Source organism: Leuresthes tenuis, unplaced genomic scaffold (assembly GCF_036924035.1).
Source record: "Leuresthes tenuis unplaced genomic scaffold, fLeuTen1.0.hap1 SCAF_78, whole genome shotgun sequence".
Lineage (NCBI taxonomy): Eukaryota > Metazoa > Chordata > Actinopteri > Atheriniformes > Atherinopsidae > Leuresthes > Leuresthes tenuis.
The window spans coordinates 165973-183241 of record NW_027325432.1 but is presented as its reverse complement, the minus strand read 5'-3'; the positions used below and the strand labels follow the sequence as shown (position 1 = coordinate 183241).

The 17269-nt window shown below is 44.5% G+C and overlaps 3 non-coding genes across 3 annotated transcripts; 1 reads left to right on the top strand and 2 right to left on the bottom strand.

Annotated features, from left to right (window-relative positions):
- The first annotated feature begins 7292 nt into the window (after positions 1–7292).
- LOC140286236 (U2 spliceosomal RNA) lies at positions 7293–7483 on the top strand. Its single transcript, XR_011911090.1, has one exon. It is a non-coding gene; the product is annotated as a U2 spliceosomal RNA (small nuclear RNA).
- A 2634-nt stretch (positions 7484–10117) lies between these two features.
- Positions 10118–10301, bottom strand: LOC140286227 (U2 spliceosomal RNA). Its single transcript, XR_011911089.1, has one exon. It is a non-coding gene; the product is annotated as a U2 spliceosomal RNA (small nuclear RNA).
- Positions 10302–10609: 308 nt separating this feature from the next.
- On the bottom strand, positions 10610–10723 carry LOC140286239 (U5 spliceosomal RNA). The gene has a single exon (XR_011911091.1). It is a non-coding gene; the product is annotated as a U5 spliceosomal RNA (small nuclear RNA).
- Between the last annotated feature and the right edge of the window lie 6546 nt (positions 10724–17269).

The following is a 17269-nucleotide window of genomic DNA, read 5'->3' as shown; positions in this document are numbered from 1 at the left end:
CAGCGGAACACCTCCGCTCCCGCTTTTTATGGTGTATAGTCGGGCATTCGAACCTTTTCTTACCCGCTATTTACAAACTATGGTAGGACATACAAACCTTCGTGTATCCGAAAACCTCCGCTCTCTCTTTTGATCATACATTGTCGGACATTCGCACCTTTTCTTACCCGCTTTTTACAAACCATGGTCGGACTGTCACACCTTCTTGTAGCCGAACACATCCGCTCCCGCTATTGATTGTGTACAGTCGGGTATTTTAACCTTTTCTTACCCGCTTTTTACCAAGTATGGTTGGACATTCACACTTTCGTACAGCGGAACACCTCCGCTCCCTCTTTTGATGGTGTATGTTCGGGCATTCAAACCTTTTCTTACCCGCTTTTTCCAAACTATGGTCGGCTATTCACAGCTTCCTCTCCACCATACTTGTATGGTGGGATATTCACACCCACTTGCATCCGAAAACCTCCGCCCCAAATTTTGTTGATATTTAGTCGGACATTCGCACCTTACCCGCTTCTGGCAAACTATGGCCTTCTTGCAGCCAAACAACTCTGATCTCGCTTTTGATGATGTAAGGTTGGGCATTCAGACCTTGCTTCACCTGCTTTTCACCAAATATAGTCGGACATTCACACCTTCTTGCAGCCGAACACTTCCGCTCCACCTTTTAGTGTTCTATCACACCTTTTTTTTCACCGCATTTTATACATTATGGTTGGAAATTTTCAACCACTTTCATCCGAAGACCTCTCCTCCCGCTTTTGTTAATATATTTGAACTTTACTTTGACATTCAAACCTTCTTGCAGCTGAACCACCTCCGCTCCCTGTTTTGATCATATATGGTCTGGCAATACTACCTTTTCTTACCCGTTTGTGAGTAATTATGGCTGGACATTCACACCTACTCACAGCCGAACAACTCCGCTCCCGCATTTGATGGTGTATAGTCGGGCATTCTCACCCTTTCTCATCAGCTTTTTGCAAATTATGATCTGACATTCACACCTACTTGCAGTCGAACAGCTCTGCTCCCGCTTTTGATTATGTTTGGTTGGATATTCGAACCTTTTCTTAACTTCTTTTTACATATTTTGGTTGGACGTTCACACCTTCTTGTTGCCGAACACTTCCACTCCTGCTTTTGATGATGTATGGTTGGGCATTCACACCTTTTTTTGCCCATTTTTCAGGAATTATGGGTGGACATTCACACCTTGCAGCTGAACACCTCCTATCCCACTTATGATCATGTGCGGTTTGATTTTCGAAAAGTTTCTTTCATGTTTTCTAGCAATTATTGATGGACATGTAGACCTTCTTGCAGCTGAACACCTCCGCTCCCGCTTTTGATCATACATTGTCAGGCATTCGCACCTTGTCTTACCCACTTTTTACAAACTTTAGTCGAACAGTCACACCTTTTTGCAGCCGAACACCACCTCTACCGCTTTTGATGATGTATGGTCCAGCATTCTTACCTTTTCTAACACATTCTTCAGCAATTATGGTCGGACATTCACACCTACTCAGAGCCGAACACCTCCGCTCCCGCATTTGATGGTCTATAGTCGGGCATTCTACAGCGGAAAAGACTCATTCTTATGTTTGGTTAGATATTCGAACCTTTTCTTAACTGCTTTTTACAAACTTTGGTCGGACGTTCACAATATCTTGCAGCCGAACACCTCCGCTTCCGCTTTTGATGGTGTATATTCGGGCATACGAACCTTTTCTTACCCGCTTTTTACAAACCAAGGTCGGACTTTCACACCTTCTCTTAGCTGAACAACTCCGCTCCCTCTTTTGATGGTGTACAGTCGGGTAATTTAACCTTTTCTTACCCGCTTTTTACCATCTATGGTCGGACATTCACACCGTCTTACAGCGGAACACCTCCGCTCCCTCTTTTGATGATGTATGGTTAGGCAATCGCACCTTTTCTTACCCATTTTTCAGTAATTATGGGTAGACATTCACACCTTCTTGCAGCTGAACACCTCCTCTCCTGCTTATGATCATGTGCAGTTTGATATTTGAAAATTTTCTTTCATGTTTTCTAGCAATTATTGATGGACATTCAGACCGTCTTGAAGTTGAACACCTCCGCTCCCACTTTTGATGGTGTATAGTCGGGCTTTCGAGCCTTTTCTTCCCCGGTTTTTACAAATTATGGTTGGACATTCAGACCTTCTTGCAGCCGAAAACCTCCACTCCCTCTTTTGATCATACATTGTCGGGCATTCGCACCTTTTCTTACCCGCTTTTTACAAACCATGGTCGGACTTTCACACCTTCTTGTAGCGGAACAACTCCGCTCCCGCTATTGATTGTGTACAGTCGGGTATTTTAACCTTTTCTTACCCGCTTTTTACCAACTATTGTTGGACATTCACACCGTCTTACAGCGGAACACCTCCGCTCCCTCTTTTGATGGTGTATGTTCGGGCACTCGAACCTTTTCTTACCCGCTTTTTACAAACTATGGTCAGACATTCAAACCTTCTTGTAGCCGAACACATCCACTCCTGCTTTTGATGATGGGTATTCAAACCTACTTGTTGCCCGCTTTTTATTAATTATGGGTGGACATACACACCTTGTCGCAGCCAAACACCTCCGCTCCCTGTTTTGATCATGTATGATTGGACATTCGCACCTTTTCTCACCCGCTTTTTACTATGGTCGGCCATTCACAGCTTCCTCTCCACCATACTTGTATGGTGGAATATTCACACCCACTTGCATCCGAAGACCTCCGCCCCCACTTTTGTTGATATTTAGCCGGTCATTCGCAGCTTACCCGCTTTTGGCAAACTATGGCCTTCTTGCAGCCAAACACCTCTGATCTCGTTTTTGATGATGTAAGGTTGGGCATTCAGACCTTGCTTCACCTGCTTTTCACCAAATATAGTCGAACAGTCACACCTTCTTGCAGCCGAACACTTCTGCTCCACCTTTTAGTGTTCTATGGGGTATTCACACCTTTTTTTTCATCGCATTTTATTGATTATGGTTGGAAATTCTCACCCACTCTTATCCGAAGACCTCTCCTCCTGCTTTTGTTAATATATAGTCGAGCATTCAAACCTTTTCTTACCCGCTTTTTACAAATTATGGTTGAACATTCACACCTACTTGCAGCCGAACACCTCCGCTCCCGCTTTTGATGGTGTATAGTCGGGCTTTCGAGCCTTTTCTTCCCCGGTTTTTACAAATTATGGTTGTACATTCAGACCTTGCAGCCGAAAACCTCCGCTCCCTCATTTGATCATACATTGTCAGGCATTCGCACCTTGTCTTACCCGCTTTTTATAAACTTTAGTCAGATATTCACACCTTGCAGCTGAACCACCTCCGCTCCCTGTTTTGATAATGTATGGTCTGGCAATACTACCTTTTCTTACCGGTTTGTGAGTAATTATGGCTGTATATTCACACCTACTTGCAGCCGAACACCACTTTTCCCGCTTTTGATGATGTATGGTCCGGCATTCTAGTCTTTTCTAACACATTTTTCAGCAATTATGGTTTGACATTCACACCTACTCACAGCCGAACACTTCCGCTCCCGCATTTGATGGTGTATAGCCGGGCATTCTCACCCTTTCTCATCAGCTTTTTGCAAATTATGATCTGACATTCACACCTACTTGCAGTCGAACAGCTCTGCTCCCGCTTTTGATTATGTTTGGTTGGATATTCGAAACTTTTCTTCACTGCTTTTTACAAACTTTGGTCGGACGTTCACACCTTCTTGTAGCCGAACACATCCACTCCTGCTTTTGATGATGGGTATTCAAACCTACTTGTTGCCCGCTTTTCATTAATTATGGGTGGACATACACACCTTGTCGCAGCCAAACACCTCCGCTCCCTGTTAGGATCATGTATGGTTGGGCATTCGTACCTTTTCTTACCCATTTTGCAGTAATTATGGGTGGACATTCACACCTTCTTGCATTTGAACACCTCCTCTCCCGCTTATGATCATGTGCGGTTTGATATTCGAAAATTCTCTTCCATGTTTTCTAGCAATTATTGATGGACATTCAGACCTTCTTGCAACTGAACACCTCCGCTCCAGCTGTTGATGGTGTATAGTCGGGCTTTCGAGCCTTTTCTTCCCAGATTTTTACAAAATATGGATGGACATTCAGACCTTGTTTCAGCCGAAAACCTCCTCTCCCTCTTTTGATCATACATTGTCGGGCATTCACACCTTTTCTTACCCGCTTTTTACAAACCATGGTCGGACTTTCACACCTTTTAGTAGCGGAACAACTCTGCTCCCGCTATTGATTGTGTACAATCGGGTATTTTAACCTTTTCTTACCTGCTTTTTGCCAACTATGGTCGGACATTCACACCTTCTTACAGCTGAACACCTCCGCTCCCTCCTTTGATGGTGTATGTTCGGGCATTCGAACCTTTTCTTACCCGCTTTTTACAAACTATGGTCAGACATTCACACCTTCTTGCAGCCGAACACTTCCGCTCTACCTTTTAGTGTTCTATGGGGTATTCACACCTTTTTTTTCACCGCATTTTATAGATTATGGTTGTAAATTCTCACCCACTCTTATCCGAAGACCTCTCCTCCTGCTTTGGTTAATATATAGTCGGGCATTCGAACCTTTTCTTACCCGCTTTTTACAAATTATGGTCGAACATTCACACCTACTTGCAGCCGAACACCTCCGCTCCCGCTTTTGATGGTGTATAGTCGGGCTTTCGAGCCTTTTCTTCCCCGGTTTTTACAAATTATGGTTGGACATTCAGACCTTGCAGCCGAAAACCTCCGCTCCCTCTTTTGATCATACATTGTCATGCATTCGCACCTACTTGCAGCCGAATAGTTCCGCTCCACCTTTTAGTGATGTATGGTTGGCATTTGCACCTTTTCTTACCCTTTCTTACCCTACTGATTGCTTAAGATGAAGTTGTTTTTTCTCAAACTACAACATTTTTTTAATTGTTGAAACTTGATTTGAAGTGGATAAATAAGGAGGACAAACAGTTTTAAGTCAGGCTGATAGAAGGAATTAATTTTATAGCAAAATCTGTATTTCGTCATATGTCGAGAGATGCTTATTGCTGAAGAAGTTCTTTCTCATTCTAGAAAGTACAACGTTGTTTATCGTTGAAACTTGATTAGACATGAATAAATATGAAGTACAAAGCAGTCTTAACTTGGTTAGAGTTAAGGAATTCGTTTTATAGGAGAATCCGAATTCGTGCATAACTCGTAAAATAGAGCTTATTTTCGGATTCCTGAAGAATGAGTCTGGTTCTTTCTCATAATACAAAGTTTGTTGTTTATTGTTGAAACTTCATCAGAAGTGAAGAAATAAATGAATGCCTATCAACAAATGTGGGATCTAAACTCTAGTGCTTCCTCTAAAATAATTTCCTTTCTCAATTCAGAAATGTGTGTGTGTAAGTCACAACACCCGTGACACCAAAACGGCTTTCTTTTCTCTCTTTTCTCTACACTCTGCACTGTGAGCACACACACCAAATCAGAAAGGCTTTTTTCTCTCTTTTCTACATTATGGACTGTGGGGACACAAAACCGCTCTCTCTTTTTTTTTTTGATTGTGTGCCAGGGCGTTGTCTCACGTATTAGATTATGCTTACGATACGAATGGGTTTATCAGTCACATCAGAATCCATACATACTGATCCTCCCCTAATAAAATGGTCGGATCTTATCAAACACACTTTGTTTCTTGTGACAATCAAGTCAGCGAAACAGCGTATACACGTCAAGACACTGAATCAAGTTTGCCACAAGAACTCATAAGTTTGGCAGTATTGCTCTGCCGTCAGCAATCATACACCCATTTTATTTTCGTGAGACATGTGCAGGCACCTGTTCATCTACTGTTCTATCACTATGAATTAGTTTATCTATTATCAATAAGGATACTTCTACAACTACTCTATCAAAGTATGTCCAGACTTCTTATGTTGTCAGTTGCTATATATGAATAAGTGGGTAGCTACTGACAAGCATTAAGCATGTCACACAGCCCAAACATATAACATTTCAGGACACACCACACAGTTAACAACCACAGTGAAGTGTCAAAGCCCAAACATGTAACATTCAACAGGACACTTACACAACACATTCAAATCAAACAGTCAGACAACATACAAGAACATATACCCCAGCCGGCATTGCTCCCTGCCTATTTTCCTACAGCTCACTATGTGTGCGCACACCTTTATTCACAAACTCTTCAACTTATACTCTTTTACCAAAGCTGCTACAGCTCGATTGGCCGAATACCGAATAATCCTAATTCGGTGAATTTGACATCTGCCTTACATGTAACAGATTAGCGGTTTAGCAGTTTTAATTTAGTTTGAGTGAAGGAATTCATTTTATAGCAAAATCCGAAATCGTGAAGAACTCATGAAAGTAAGCTTATTCTCGGATTCCTGAAACTTTAGATTTGCTATTTCTTTTCCTGCAAAGTACAACGTTGTTTTTTTTGTTTAAATCTTTCAAGACATGGTAAATATGAAGGACAAAGCAGTTTTAACATAGTTTGAGTGAAGGAATTCATTTTATTGATAAAATCCCAAGAGTCTGCTGAGAAAAGAGAGTGAATGCGAAGTAGACTTTAACACGGCTCTGGGAGCGAGCCGAGTGCGGGCTAACCGGGAGAATTGCTTGAAAGAAACGCGACACCGAATGAGCGGTCAGAACAAAGCCTCAATACGGTTTTCCCGTGGTGTTTTTGTTGCTGCCTTGTCTTTTGCACAGAGTAAAAGACAAGGCAGCCATCGAATAGGGCCCGATTGTTCCTACTTGGTCAGCCGAGGAGCAAGGGGGGGGGGCAAGCGTCTCAACCAAGCAAAGCTCACCATGGGGAAGGTGGCTATGACAACTAGCCTGCACTAATGCACGAGCAGCACTAATGAGTTGTTTCTATTTTTGGCAGGCTTTACCTTTGCGGGTGAAGCCCTTTCTGTCTGTGCAAAAGAAATCTTGTTACTGTGCAGAGTGACTTCTCTGAGTAGAGTCGCCTTACTTGTTGCGACTGTGCCGATGTTCGAAGCTGGAGTGCAAAGTTGTTGCTTGAATGGTGCTTGCTGGAGCGTGCGGGAGAGCAAAGTTATACCATTTAAAATGGCTGAAGAGTGCTCAGTGCAGCAGGTGGGCGGAGGTGCAAAGTGACACTCTGGCCACCTATGGCCATAAAAAGAACAGGGGTGTTAGCGGACAAGTGCGCATTGTGCCAGGAAGGGCCCTCGGACGTGAACCAGTGCATAGTTGTCGCTTCTCGGCCTTTTGGCTAAGATCAAGTGTAGTATCTGTTCTTATCAGTTTAATATCTGATATGTCCTCTATACGAGGACTAAATATTAAATGGATTTTTAGCAATAGGAGTTGAAAAATTAGCTTGCTCCGTTCACTCCAAGCATTGACCCCGTACTGCAGTGCCGCTGGGAACGGTGCGCTCTTCTCTACTCTTGTGAAAAAGCAAACAGCGGTGCAGGATGCAAGTTTCAGGGAGCCCAAGATGAAACTTTCTTTTAGTCTGCTGAGAAAAGAGAGTGAATGCGAAGTAGACTTTAACACGGCTCTGGGAGCGAGCCGAGTGCGGGCTAACCGGGAGAATTGCTTGAAAGAAAAGCCATACCAAATGAGCGGTCAGAACAAAGCCTCAATACAGTGTTCCCGTTGTGTTTTTGTTGCTGCCGCTGTTTGCTTTTTCACAAGAGCGCACCTGTTGAGGGGGGTTCTGGGGGGGCCTGGGTGATGGTGGGTCTCAGGCCTGGGCTGCTGCGACTGGTGTGACCGGGTGGTTTGTTTGTTTGTTTTTTGTTGTTGTTTGTTTGTTTTTTGTAGAGGTCCTCCGGAGTGGGGTTGGGTTGAGTGGGGTGGGGCGGGATGGGTACCTTCTGGGGGTACAGTAGCTCCCAGAATATGGTCGCTGCAGGCCCCGAGCCTGGTGGACATCAGGCCCTCCTGTCCTGTGTTGGCTCCCTGGTAGCGGGGATGCCTATTGCAGCCAGTCCCTGGCTGCCCCCAGTGTATATCCCCATACCCCTCTCCCTTCTGGCTCCTGTACACAGCACACTCTCACACATGAAGGGTATTGGGGGCGTGTGTGTTCGGTGGGGTGTAGTGGACTCTGCAGTAGTTGCACTCTGCAGTTCCCACCCCTGTTTTAATTACACCTTAGACATTACTACTTATCAAACACACTCACACACACACATTAGGTCTTGGGGGGTGGTTACACTGAGTGGCATCTGGTGGGCGGGGCTCTTTGGGTATGTAGGCTTCCCAGAGGGCCACGCTCCCAGTTCTACAAGTTTGGCTGCCCCTCAATTTTAATTGCTCACTATTAGAAAATATTGAAGAGCCAGAAGGGTGAGGGGAGGGGTCTTCTTCGCACACCCCTGCTTCCTGGTTGCTGCTCGGGGTGGGAGGGGCCAGGAGGATTAATTAATTGTTCTGCTGGTTTGGGGTCTGTGGTGGCTGGGGGGCTGCTGGCCCCCTGGTGTGCCCGCTGCACTACACCCCAGCGGAGTCGAGGGAGGGAGGACGTGTGGATGTATGGGACATGAAAGTGTGTGTGGTAATGATTGGGCCTGGATCTTGGACTTGCTGTCGCCTGGCCTGCCTGTGCTTCTCCCGATGGGGGGGGCGGCGTGGCCTCTCTCCGCTGCTCGCGACTTCACCCACCTGTGGGCACGTCTTGACTCCCAGGGCACTTGGCCAGGGGTGCTGGGGCAGGCGCTGACCCACTGTGTGGCTGTCTGGGGCGCTTGGCCCTCCTGGGTATTGGGTGGGGCCTCTGCCGGGGGGTTTGGGGGCGCTCGGGCTCCTGGGGCCCGGATCCAGTGCACGGCCCATGTCTGGGCGGCTGGGGCCTGGCGACGTCGGTGGGCTGTTGCCCCTGGCTCCCGGAGGGCCTCTGCCCTATGCTTATGGGGGCTCTTTCCGGGGGCTTCCTCTGCAGTCTTCTGGGTGGATGCGTGGTTGCCCCTGCGGTGGGCTTCCTGGGTTCTGTGCTCTGTGGGGGCTGCTGGTGGCCCGGGTCTTGTGGCCCTCTCTGCCTGCTTCTGATTGCTTGGGGGGGCTGTGGATTGTGGCCCTGTATGCTTATACACTCATAACTAAGCACGGTTATCATGTAGGTCCTGTGCCATGGGTGTTGCATGTTCTCACACACACACAACCACATTCATTAGTCCAGTAGCATGGTCGCTAAGCAGTTGATGTATTATCATGTCGTCTCAGGTCATCTATATCCACAGCTGTGTTGTATGCGATGTATGTTCTGTTTTTCTCTTCTTTCCTCTTCTTCTTTCCTTGTCCCCCGGTCCGGTTCAGTTCTATTACATGTCATATATTGTAAACAGAAATAAATAAATGGGCATCAAGGGGAGCTTTACATTTATAAAACTTCCCTTGGCAAAGCAAATCTGTTTGGCATCAAAGGTATTCAGACTACAATTCTGCTGCCATAATGCTGAACACGATAAGGGGAAAAAAAAGTAAAGAAGACAGTTCTGCCGAAAGCCAGGGACTAGACCTGTTCTAAGTTCTGTACTTTTTAAAAGGGAGCCAACACAGGACAGGAGGGCCTGATGTCCACCAGGCTCGGGGCCTGCAGCGACCATATTCTGGGAGCTACTGTACCCCCAGAAGGTACCCATCCCGCCCCACCCCACTAAACCCAACCCCACTCCGGAGGACCTCTACAAAAAACAAACAAACAACAACAAAAAACAAACAAACAAACCACCCGGTCACACCAGTCGCAGCAGCCCGGGCCTGAGACCCACCATCACCCAGGCCCCCCCAGGCCCCCCCTCAACAGGTGCGCTCTTGTGAAAAAGCAAACAGCGGCAGCAACAAAAACACAACGGGAACACCGTATTGAGGCTTTGTTCTGACCGCTCATTTGGTATGGCGTTTCTTTCAAGCAATTCTCCCGGTTAGCCCACACTCGGCTCGCTCCCAGAGCTGTGTTAAAGTCTACTTCGCATTCACTCTCTTTTCTCAGCAGACTAAAAGAAAGTTTCATCTTGGGCTCCCTGAAACTTCCATCCTGCACCGCTGTTTGCTTTTTCACAAGAGCAGAGAAGAGCGCACCGTTCCCAGCGGCACTGCAGTACTGGGTCGATGCTTGGAGTGAACGGAGCAAGCTTCTTTTTCAACTCCTATTCTTAAAAATCCATTTAATATGTAGTCCTCGTATAGAGGACATATTAAACTGATAAGAACAGATACTACACTTGATCTTAGCCAAAAGGCCGAGAAGCGATAACTGTCCACTGTTTCAGGTCCGAGGGCCCTTGCTGGCACAATGCGCACTTGTAGCAGTGTTCTTTTTATGGCCATAGGTGGCCAGAGTGTCACGTTGCACCTCCGCCCACCCGCTGCACTGAGCACTCTTCAGCCCTTTTAAATGGTATAACTTTGCACTCCCGCATGCTCCAGCAAGCACCATTCAAGCAACAACTTTGCACTCCAGCTTCGAACATCGGCACAATCGCAACAAGTAAGGCGACTCTACTCAGAGAAGTCACTCTGCACAGTAACAAGATTTCTTTTGCACAGACAGAAAGGGCTTCACCCGCAAAGGTAAAGCCTGCCAAAAATAGAAACAACTCATTAGTGCTGCTCTCCACGAAAGTCTTTAGTAAAAGGCGAAAGACTTGTATGTTATGAAGAGAAACCAGAGTACGATTATCCGTCACTGCGGGAGCAGGGCATCAGGCTAGTTGCCATAGCCACCTTCCCCATGGTGAGCGTTGCTTGGTTGAAACGCTTGCCCCTGTGCAATCGACAAGGCAGCAACAAAAACACCACGGGAACACCGTATTGAGGCTTTGTTCTGACCGCTCATTTGGTGTCGCGTTTCTTTCAAGCAATTCTCCCGGTTAGCCCACACTCGGCTCGCTCCCAGAGCCGTGTTAAAGTCTACTTCGCATTCACTCTCTTTTCTCAGCAGACTCTTGGGATTTTATCTATAAAATGAATTCCTTCACTCAAACTATGTTAAAACTGCTTTGTCCTTCATATTTACCATGTCTAGAAAGATTTAAACAAAAAAAAAACAACGTTGTACTTTGCAGTAAAAGAAAGAGCAAATCTAAAGTTTCAGGAATCCGAGAATAAGCTTACTTTCATGAGTTCTTCACGATTTCGGATTTTGCTATAAAATGAATTCCTTCACTCAAACTAAATTAAAACTGCTAAACCGCTAATCTGTTACATGTAAGGCAGATGTCAAATTCACCGAAATAGGATCTAAGGGTATTCGGCCAATCGAGCTGTAGCAGCTTTGGTAAAAGAGTATAAGTTGAAGAGTTTGTGAATAAAGGTGTGCGCACACATAGTGAGCTGTAGGAAAATAGGCAGGGAGCAATGCCGGCTGGGGTATATGTTCTTGTATGTTGTCTGACTGTTTGATTTGAATGTGTTGTGTAAGTGTCCTGTTGAATGTTACATGTTTGGGCTTTGACTGTGTGGTTGTTAACTGTGTGGTGTGTCCTGAAATGTTATATGTTTGGGCTGTGTGACATGCTTAATGCTTGTCAGTAGCTACCCACTTATTCATATATAGCAACTGACAACATAAGAAGTCTGGACATACTTTGATAGTAGTTGTAGAAGTATCCTTATTGATAATAGATAAACTAATTCATAGTGATAGAACAGTAGATGAACAGGTGCCTGCACATGTCTCACGAAAATAAAATGGGTGTATGATTGCTGACGGCAGAGCAATACTGCCAAACTTATGAGTTCTTGTGGCAAACTTGATTCAGTGTCTTGACGTGTATACGCTGTTTCGCTGACTTAATTGTCACAAGAAACAAAGTGTGTTTGATAAGATCCGACCATTTTATTACGGGAGGATCAGTATGTATGGATTCTGATGTGACTGATAAACCCATTCGTATCGTAAGCATAATCTAATACGTGAGACAACGCCCTGGCACACAATCAAAAAAAAAAAGAGAGAGCGGTTTTGTGTCCCCACAGTCCATAATGTAGAAAAGAGAGAAAAAAGCCTTTCTGATTTGGTGTGTGTGCTCACAGTGCAGAGTGTAGAGAAAAGAGAGAAAAGAAAGCCGTTTTGGTGTCACGGGTGTTGTGACTTACACACACACATTTCTGAATTGAGAAAGGAAATTATTTTAGAGGAAGCACTAGAGTTTAGATCCCACATTTGTTGATAGGCATTCATTTATTTCTTCACTTCTGATGAAGTTTCAACAATAAACAACAAACTTTGTATTATGAGAAAGAACCAGACTCATTCTTCAGGAATCCGAAAATAAGCTCTATTTTACGAGTTATGCACGAATTCGGATTCTCCTATAAAACGAATTCCTTAACTCTAACCAAGTTAAGACTGCTTTGTCCTTCATATTTATTCATGTCTAATCAAGTTTCAACGATAAACAACGTTGTACTTTGTACTTCTTCAGCAATAAGCATCTCTCGACATATGACGAAATACAGATTTTGCTATAAAATTAATTCCTTCTATCAGCCTGACTTAAAACTGTTTGTCCTCCTTATTTATCCACTTCAAATCAAGTTTCAACAATTAAAAAAATGTTGTAGTTTGAGAAAAAACAACTTAATCTTAAGCAATCAGTAGGGTAAGAAAGGGTAAGAAAAGGTGCAAATGCCAACCATACATCACTAAAAGGTGGAGCGGAAGTATTCGGCTGCAAGTAGGTGCGAATGCCTGACAATGTATGATCAAAAGAGGGAGCGGAGGTTTTCGGCTGCAAGGTCTGAATGTCCAACGATAATTTGTAAAAACCGGGGAAGAAAAGGCTCGAAAGCCCGACTATACACCATCAAAAGCGGGAGCGGAGGTGTTCCGCTGCAAGTAGGTGTGAATGTTCGACCATAATTTGTAAAAAGCGGGTAAGAAAAGGTTCGAATGCCCGACTATATATTAACCAAAGCAGGAGGAGAGGTCTTCGGATAAGAGTGGGTGAGAATTTACAACCATAATCTATAAAATGCGGTGAAAAAAAAGGTGTGAATACCCCATAGAACACTAAAAGGTAGAGCGGAAGTGTTCGGCTGCAAGAAGGTGTGAATGTCTGACCATAGTTTGTAAAAAGCGGGAAAGAAAAGGTTCGAATGCCCGAACATACACCATCAAAGGAGGGAGCGGAGGTGTTCCGCTGTAAGAAGGTGTGAATGTCCGACCATAGTTGGCAAAAAGCAGGTAAGAAAAGGTTAAAATACCCAATTGTACACAATCAATAGCGGGAGCAGAGTTGTTCCGCTACTAAAAGGTGTGAAAGTCCGACCATGGTTTGTAAAAAGCGGGTAAGAAAAGGTGCGAATGCCCGACAATGTATGATCAAAAGAGGGAGCGGAGTTTTTCGGCTGAAACAAGGTCTGAATGTCCATCCATATTTTGTAAAAATCTGGGAAGAAAAGGCTCGAAAGCCCGACTATACACCATCAACAGCTGGAGCGGAGGTGTTCAGCTGCAAGAAGGTCTGAATGTCCATCAATAATTGCTAGAAAACATGGAAGAGAATTTTCGAATATCAAACCGCACATGATCATAAGCGGGAGAGGAGGTGTTCAAATGCAAGAAGGTGTGAATGTCCACCCATAATTACTGCAAAATGGGTAAGAAAAGGTACGAATGCCCAACCATACATGATCCTAACAGGGAGCGGAGGTGCTTGGCTGCGACAAGGTGTGTATGTCCACCCATAATTAATGAAAAGCGGGCAACAAGTAGGTTTGAATACCCATCATCAAAAGCAGGAGTGGATGTGTTCGGCTACAAGAAGGTTTGAATGTCTGACCATAGTTTGTAAAAAGCGGGTAAGAAAAGGTTCGAATGCCCGAACATACACCATCAAAGGAGGGAGCGGAGGTGTTCCGCTGTAAGAAGGTGTGAATGTCCAACCATAATTGGCAAAAAGCAGGTAAGAAAAGGTTAAAATACCCTATTGTACACAATCAATAGCGGGAGCAGAGTTGTTCCGCTACTAAAAGGTGTGAAAGTCCGACCATGAATTGTAAAAAGCAGGTAAGAAAAGGTGCGAATGCCCGACAATGTATGATCAAAAGAGGGAGCGGAGGTTTTCGGCTGAAAGAAGGTCTGAATGTCCATCCATAATTTGTAAAAATCGGGGAAGAAAAGGCTCGAAAGCCCGACTATACACCATCAACAGCTGGAGCGGAGGTGTTCAGCTGCAAGAAGGTCTGAATGTCCATCAATAATTGCTAGAAAACAGGGAAGAGAATTTTCGAATATCAAACCGCACATGATCATAAGCGGGAGAGGAGGTGTTAAAATGCAAAAAGGTGTGAATGTCCACCCATAATTACTGCAAAATGGGTAAGAAAAGGTACGAATGCCCAACCATACATCATCAAAAGCAGGAGTGGATGTGTTCGGCTACAAGAAGGTTTTAATGTCCGACCATAGTTTGTAAAAAGCGGGTAAGAAAAGGTTCGAGTGCCCGAATATACACCATCAAAAGAGGGAGCGGAGGTGTTCCGCTGTAAGACGGTGTGAATGTCCAACAATAGTTGGTAAAAAGCGGGTAAGAAAAGGTTCGTATGCCCGAATATACACCATCAAAAGCGGAAGCGGAGGTGTTCGGCTGCAAGATATTGTGAACGTCCGACCAAAGTTTGTAAAAAGCAGTTAAGAAAAGGTTCGAATATCTAACCAAACATAAGAATGAGTCTTTTCCGCTTTAGAATGCCCGACTATAGACCATCAAATGCGGGAGCGGAGGTGTTCGGCTCTGAGTAGGTGTGAATGTCCGACCATAATTGCTGAAGAATGTGTTAGAAAAGGTAAGAATGCTGGACCATACATCATCAAAAGCGGTAGACGTGGTGTTCGGCTTCAAAAAGGTGTGACTGTTCGACTAAAGTTTGTAAAAAGTGGGTAAGACAAGGTTGCTAATGCCTGACAATGTATGATCAAAAGCGGGAGCGGAGGTGTTCAGCTGCAAGAAGGTCTACATGTCCATCAATAATTGCTAGAAAACATGAAAATCATGAACATCGAAAATCATACCGCACATGATCATAAGTGGGATAGGAGGTGTTCAGCTGCAAGGTGTGAATGTCCACCCATAATTCCTGAAAAATGGGCAAAAAAAAGGTGTGAATGCCCAACCATACATCATCAAAAGCAGGAGTGGAAGTGTTCAGCTACAAGAAGGTGTGAACGTCCAACCAAAATATGTAAAAAGAAGTTAAGAAAAGGTTCGAATATCCAACCAAACATAATCAAAAGCGGGAGCAGAGCTGTTCGACTGCAAGTAGGTATGAATGTCAGAACATAATTTGCAAAAAGCTGATGAGAAAGGGTGAGAATGCCCGACTATACATCATCAAATGCGGGAGCGGAGTTGTTCGGCTGTGAGTAGGTGTGAATCTCCGACCATAATTGCTGAAAAATGTGTTAGAAAAGGTAAAAATGCCGGTCCAAACATCATCAAAAGCGAGAGAGGTTGTGTTCGGCTGCAAGTAGGTGTGAATGTCCAGCCATAATTACTCACAAACGGGTAAGAAAAGGTAGTATTGCCAGACCATATATGATCAAAACAGGGAGCGGAGGTGGTTCAGCTGCAAGAAGGTTTGAATGTCAAACTAAAGTTAAAATATATTAACAAAAGCGGGAGGAGAGGTCTTCGGATGAAAGTGGTTGAAAATTTCCAACCATAATGTATAAAATGCGGTGAAAAAAAAGGTGTGATAGAACACTAAAAGGTGGAGCGGAAGTGTTCGGCTGCAAGAAGGTGTGAATGTCCGACTATATTTGGTGAAAAGCAGGTGAAGCAAGGTCTGAATGCCCAACCTTACATCATCAAAAGCGAGATCAGAGTTGTTTGGCTGCAAGAAGGCCATAGTTTGCCAAAAGCGGGTAAGGTGCGAATGTCCGACCAAATATCAACAAAATTTGGGGCGGAGGTTTTCGGATGCAAGTGGGTGTGAATATCCCACCATACAAGTATGGTGGAGAGGAAGCTGTGAATAGCCGACCATAGTTTGGAAAAAGCGGGTAAGAAAAGGTGCGAATGTCCGACAATGTATGATCAAAAGAGAGAGCGGAGGTTTTCGGATACACGAAGGTTTGAATGTCCTACCATAGTTTGTAAATAGCGGGTAAGAAAAGGTTTGAATGCCCGACTATACACCATCAAAAGAGGGAGCGGAGGTGTTCCGCTGTACGAAGATGTGAATGTCCGACCATACTTGGTAAAAAGCGGGTAAGAAAAGGTTAAAATACCCGACTGTACACAATCAATAGCGGGAGCGGAGTTGTTCGGCTACAAGAAGGTGTGAAAGTCCGACCATGGTTTGTAAAAAGCAGTTAAGAAAAGGTTCGAATATCCAACCAAACATAATCAAAAGCGGGAGCAGAGCTGTTCGACTGCAAGTAGGTGTGAATGTCCAGCCATAATTACTCACAAACGGGGGAAGAAAAGGTAGTATTGCCAGACCATACATGATCAAAACAGGGAGCGGAGGTTCAGCTGCAAGGTGTGAATGTCTGACTATAGTTTGTAAAAAGCGGGTAAGACAAGGTGCGAATGCCCAACAATGTATGATCAAAAGAGAGAGCGGAGGTGTTCGGCTGCAAGGTCTGAATGTCCAACCATAATTTGTAAAAACCGGGTAAGAAAAGGCTCGAAAGCCCGACTATACATCATCAAAAGCGGGAGCGGAGGTCTTCAGCTGCAAGAAGGTGTGAATGTTCGACTAAAATTTGTAAAAAGCTGGTAAGACAAGGAGCGATGTCCTGACATTGTATGATCAAAAGCGGGAGCGGAGGTGTCCAGCTGTGAGTAGGTGTGAATGTCCGACCATAATTGCTGAAAAATGTGTTAGAAAAGGTAAGAATACTGGACCATACATCATCAAAATTGGGAGAGGTGGTGTTCGGCTGCAAGAAGGTGTGAAAGTCTGACAATGGTTTGTAAAAAGCGGGTAAAAAAAGGTTCAAATGCCCGAATATACATCATCAAAAGCGGAAGCGGAGGTGTTCGGATGCAAGAAGGTGTGAACGTCCGACCAAAGTTTGTAAAAAGCAGTGAAAAGCGAGAAAAAGCATTTCGTGAGTTCTGCATGATTTGGGATTTTGCTTATAAAATGCATTACTTCACTCAAACTATGTTAAAACTGATTTGTCCTTCATATTTACCATGTCTAGAAATATTTAAACAAAGCACAGACAGAAAGGGCTTCATTCGCAAAGGTAAAGCCTGCCAAA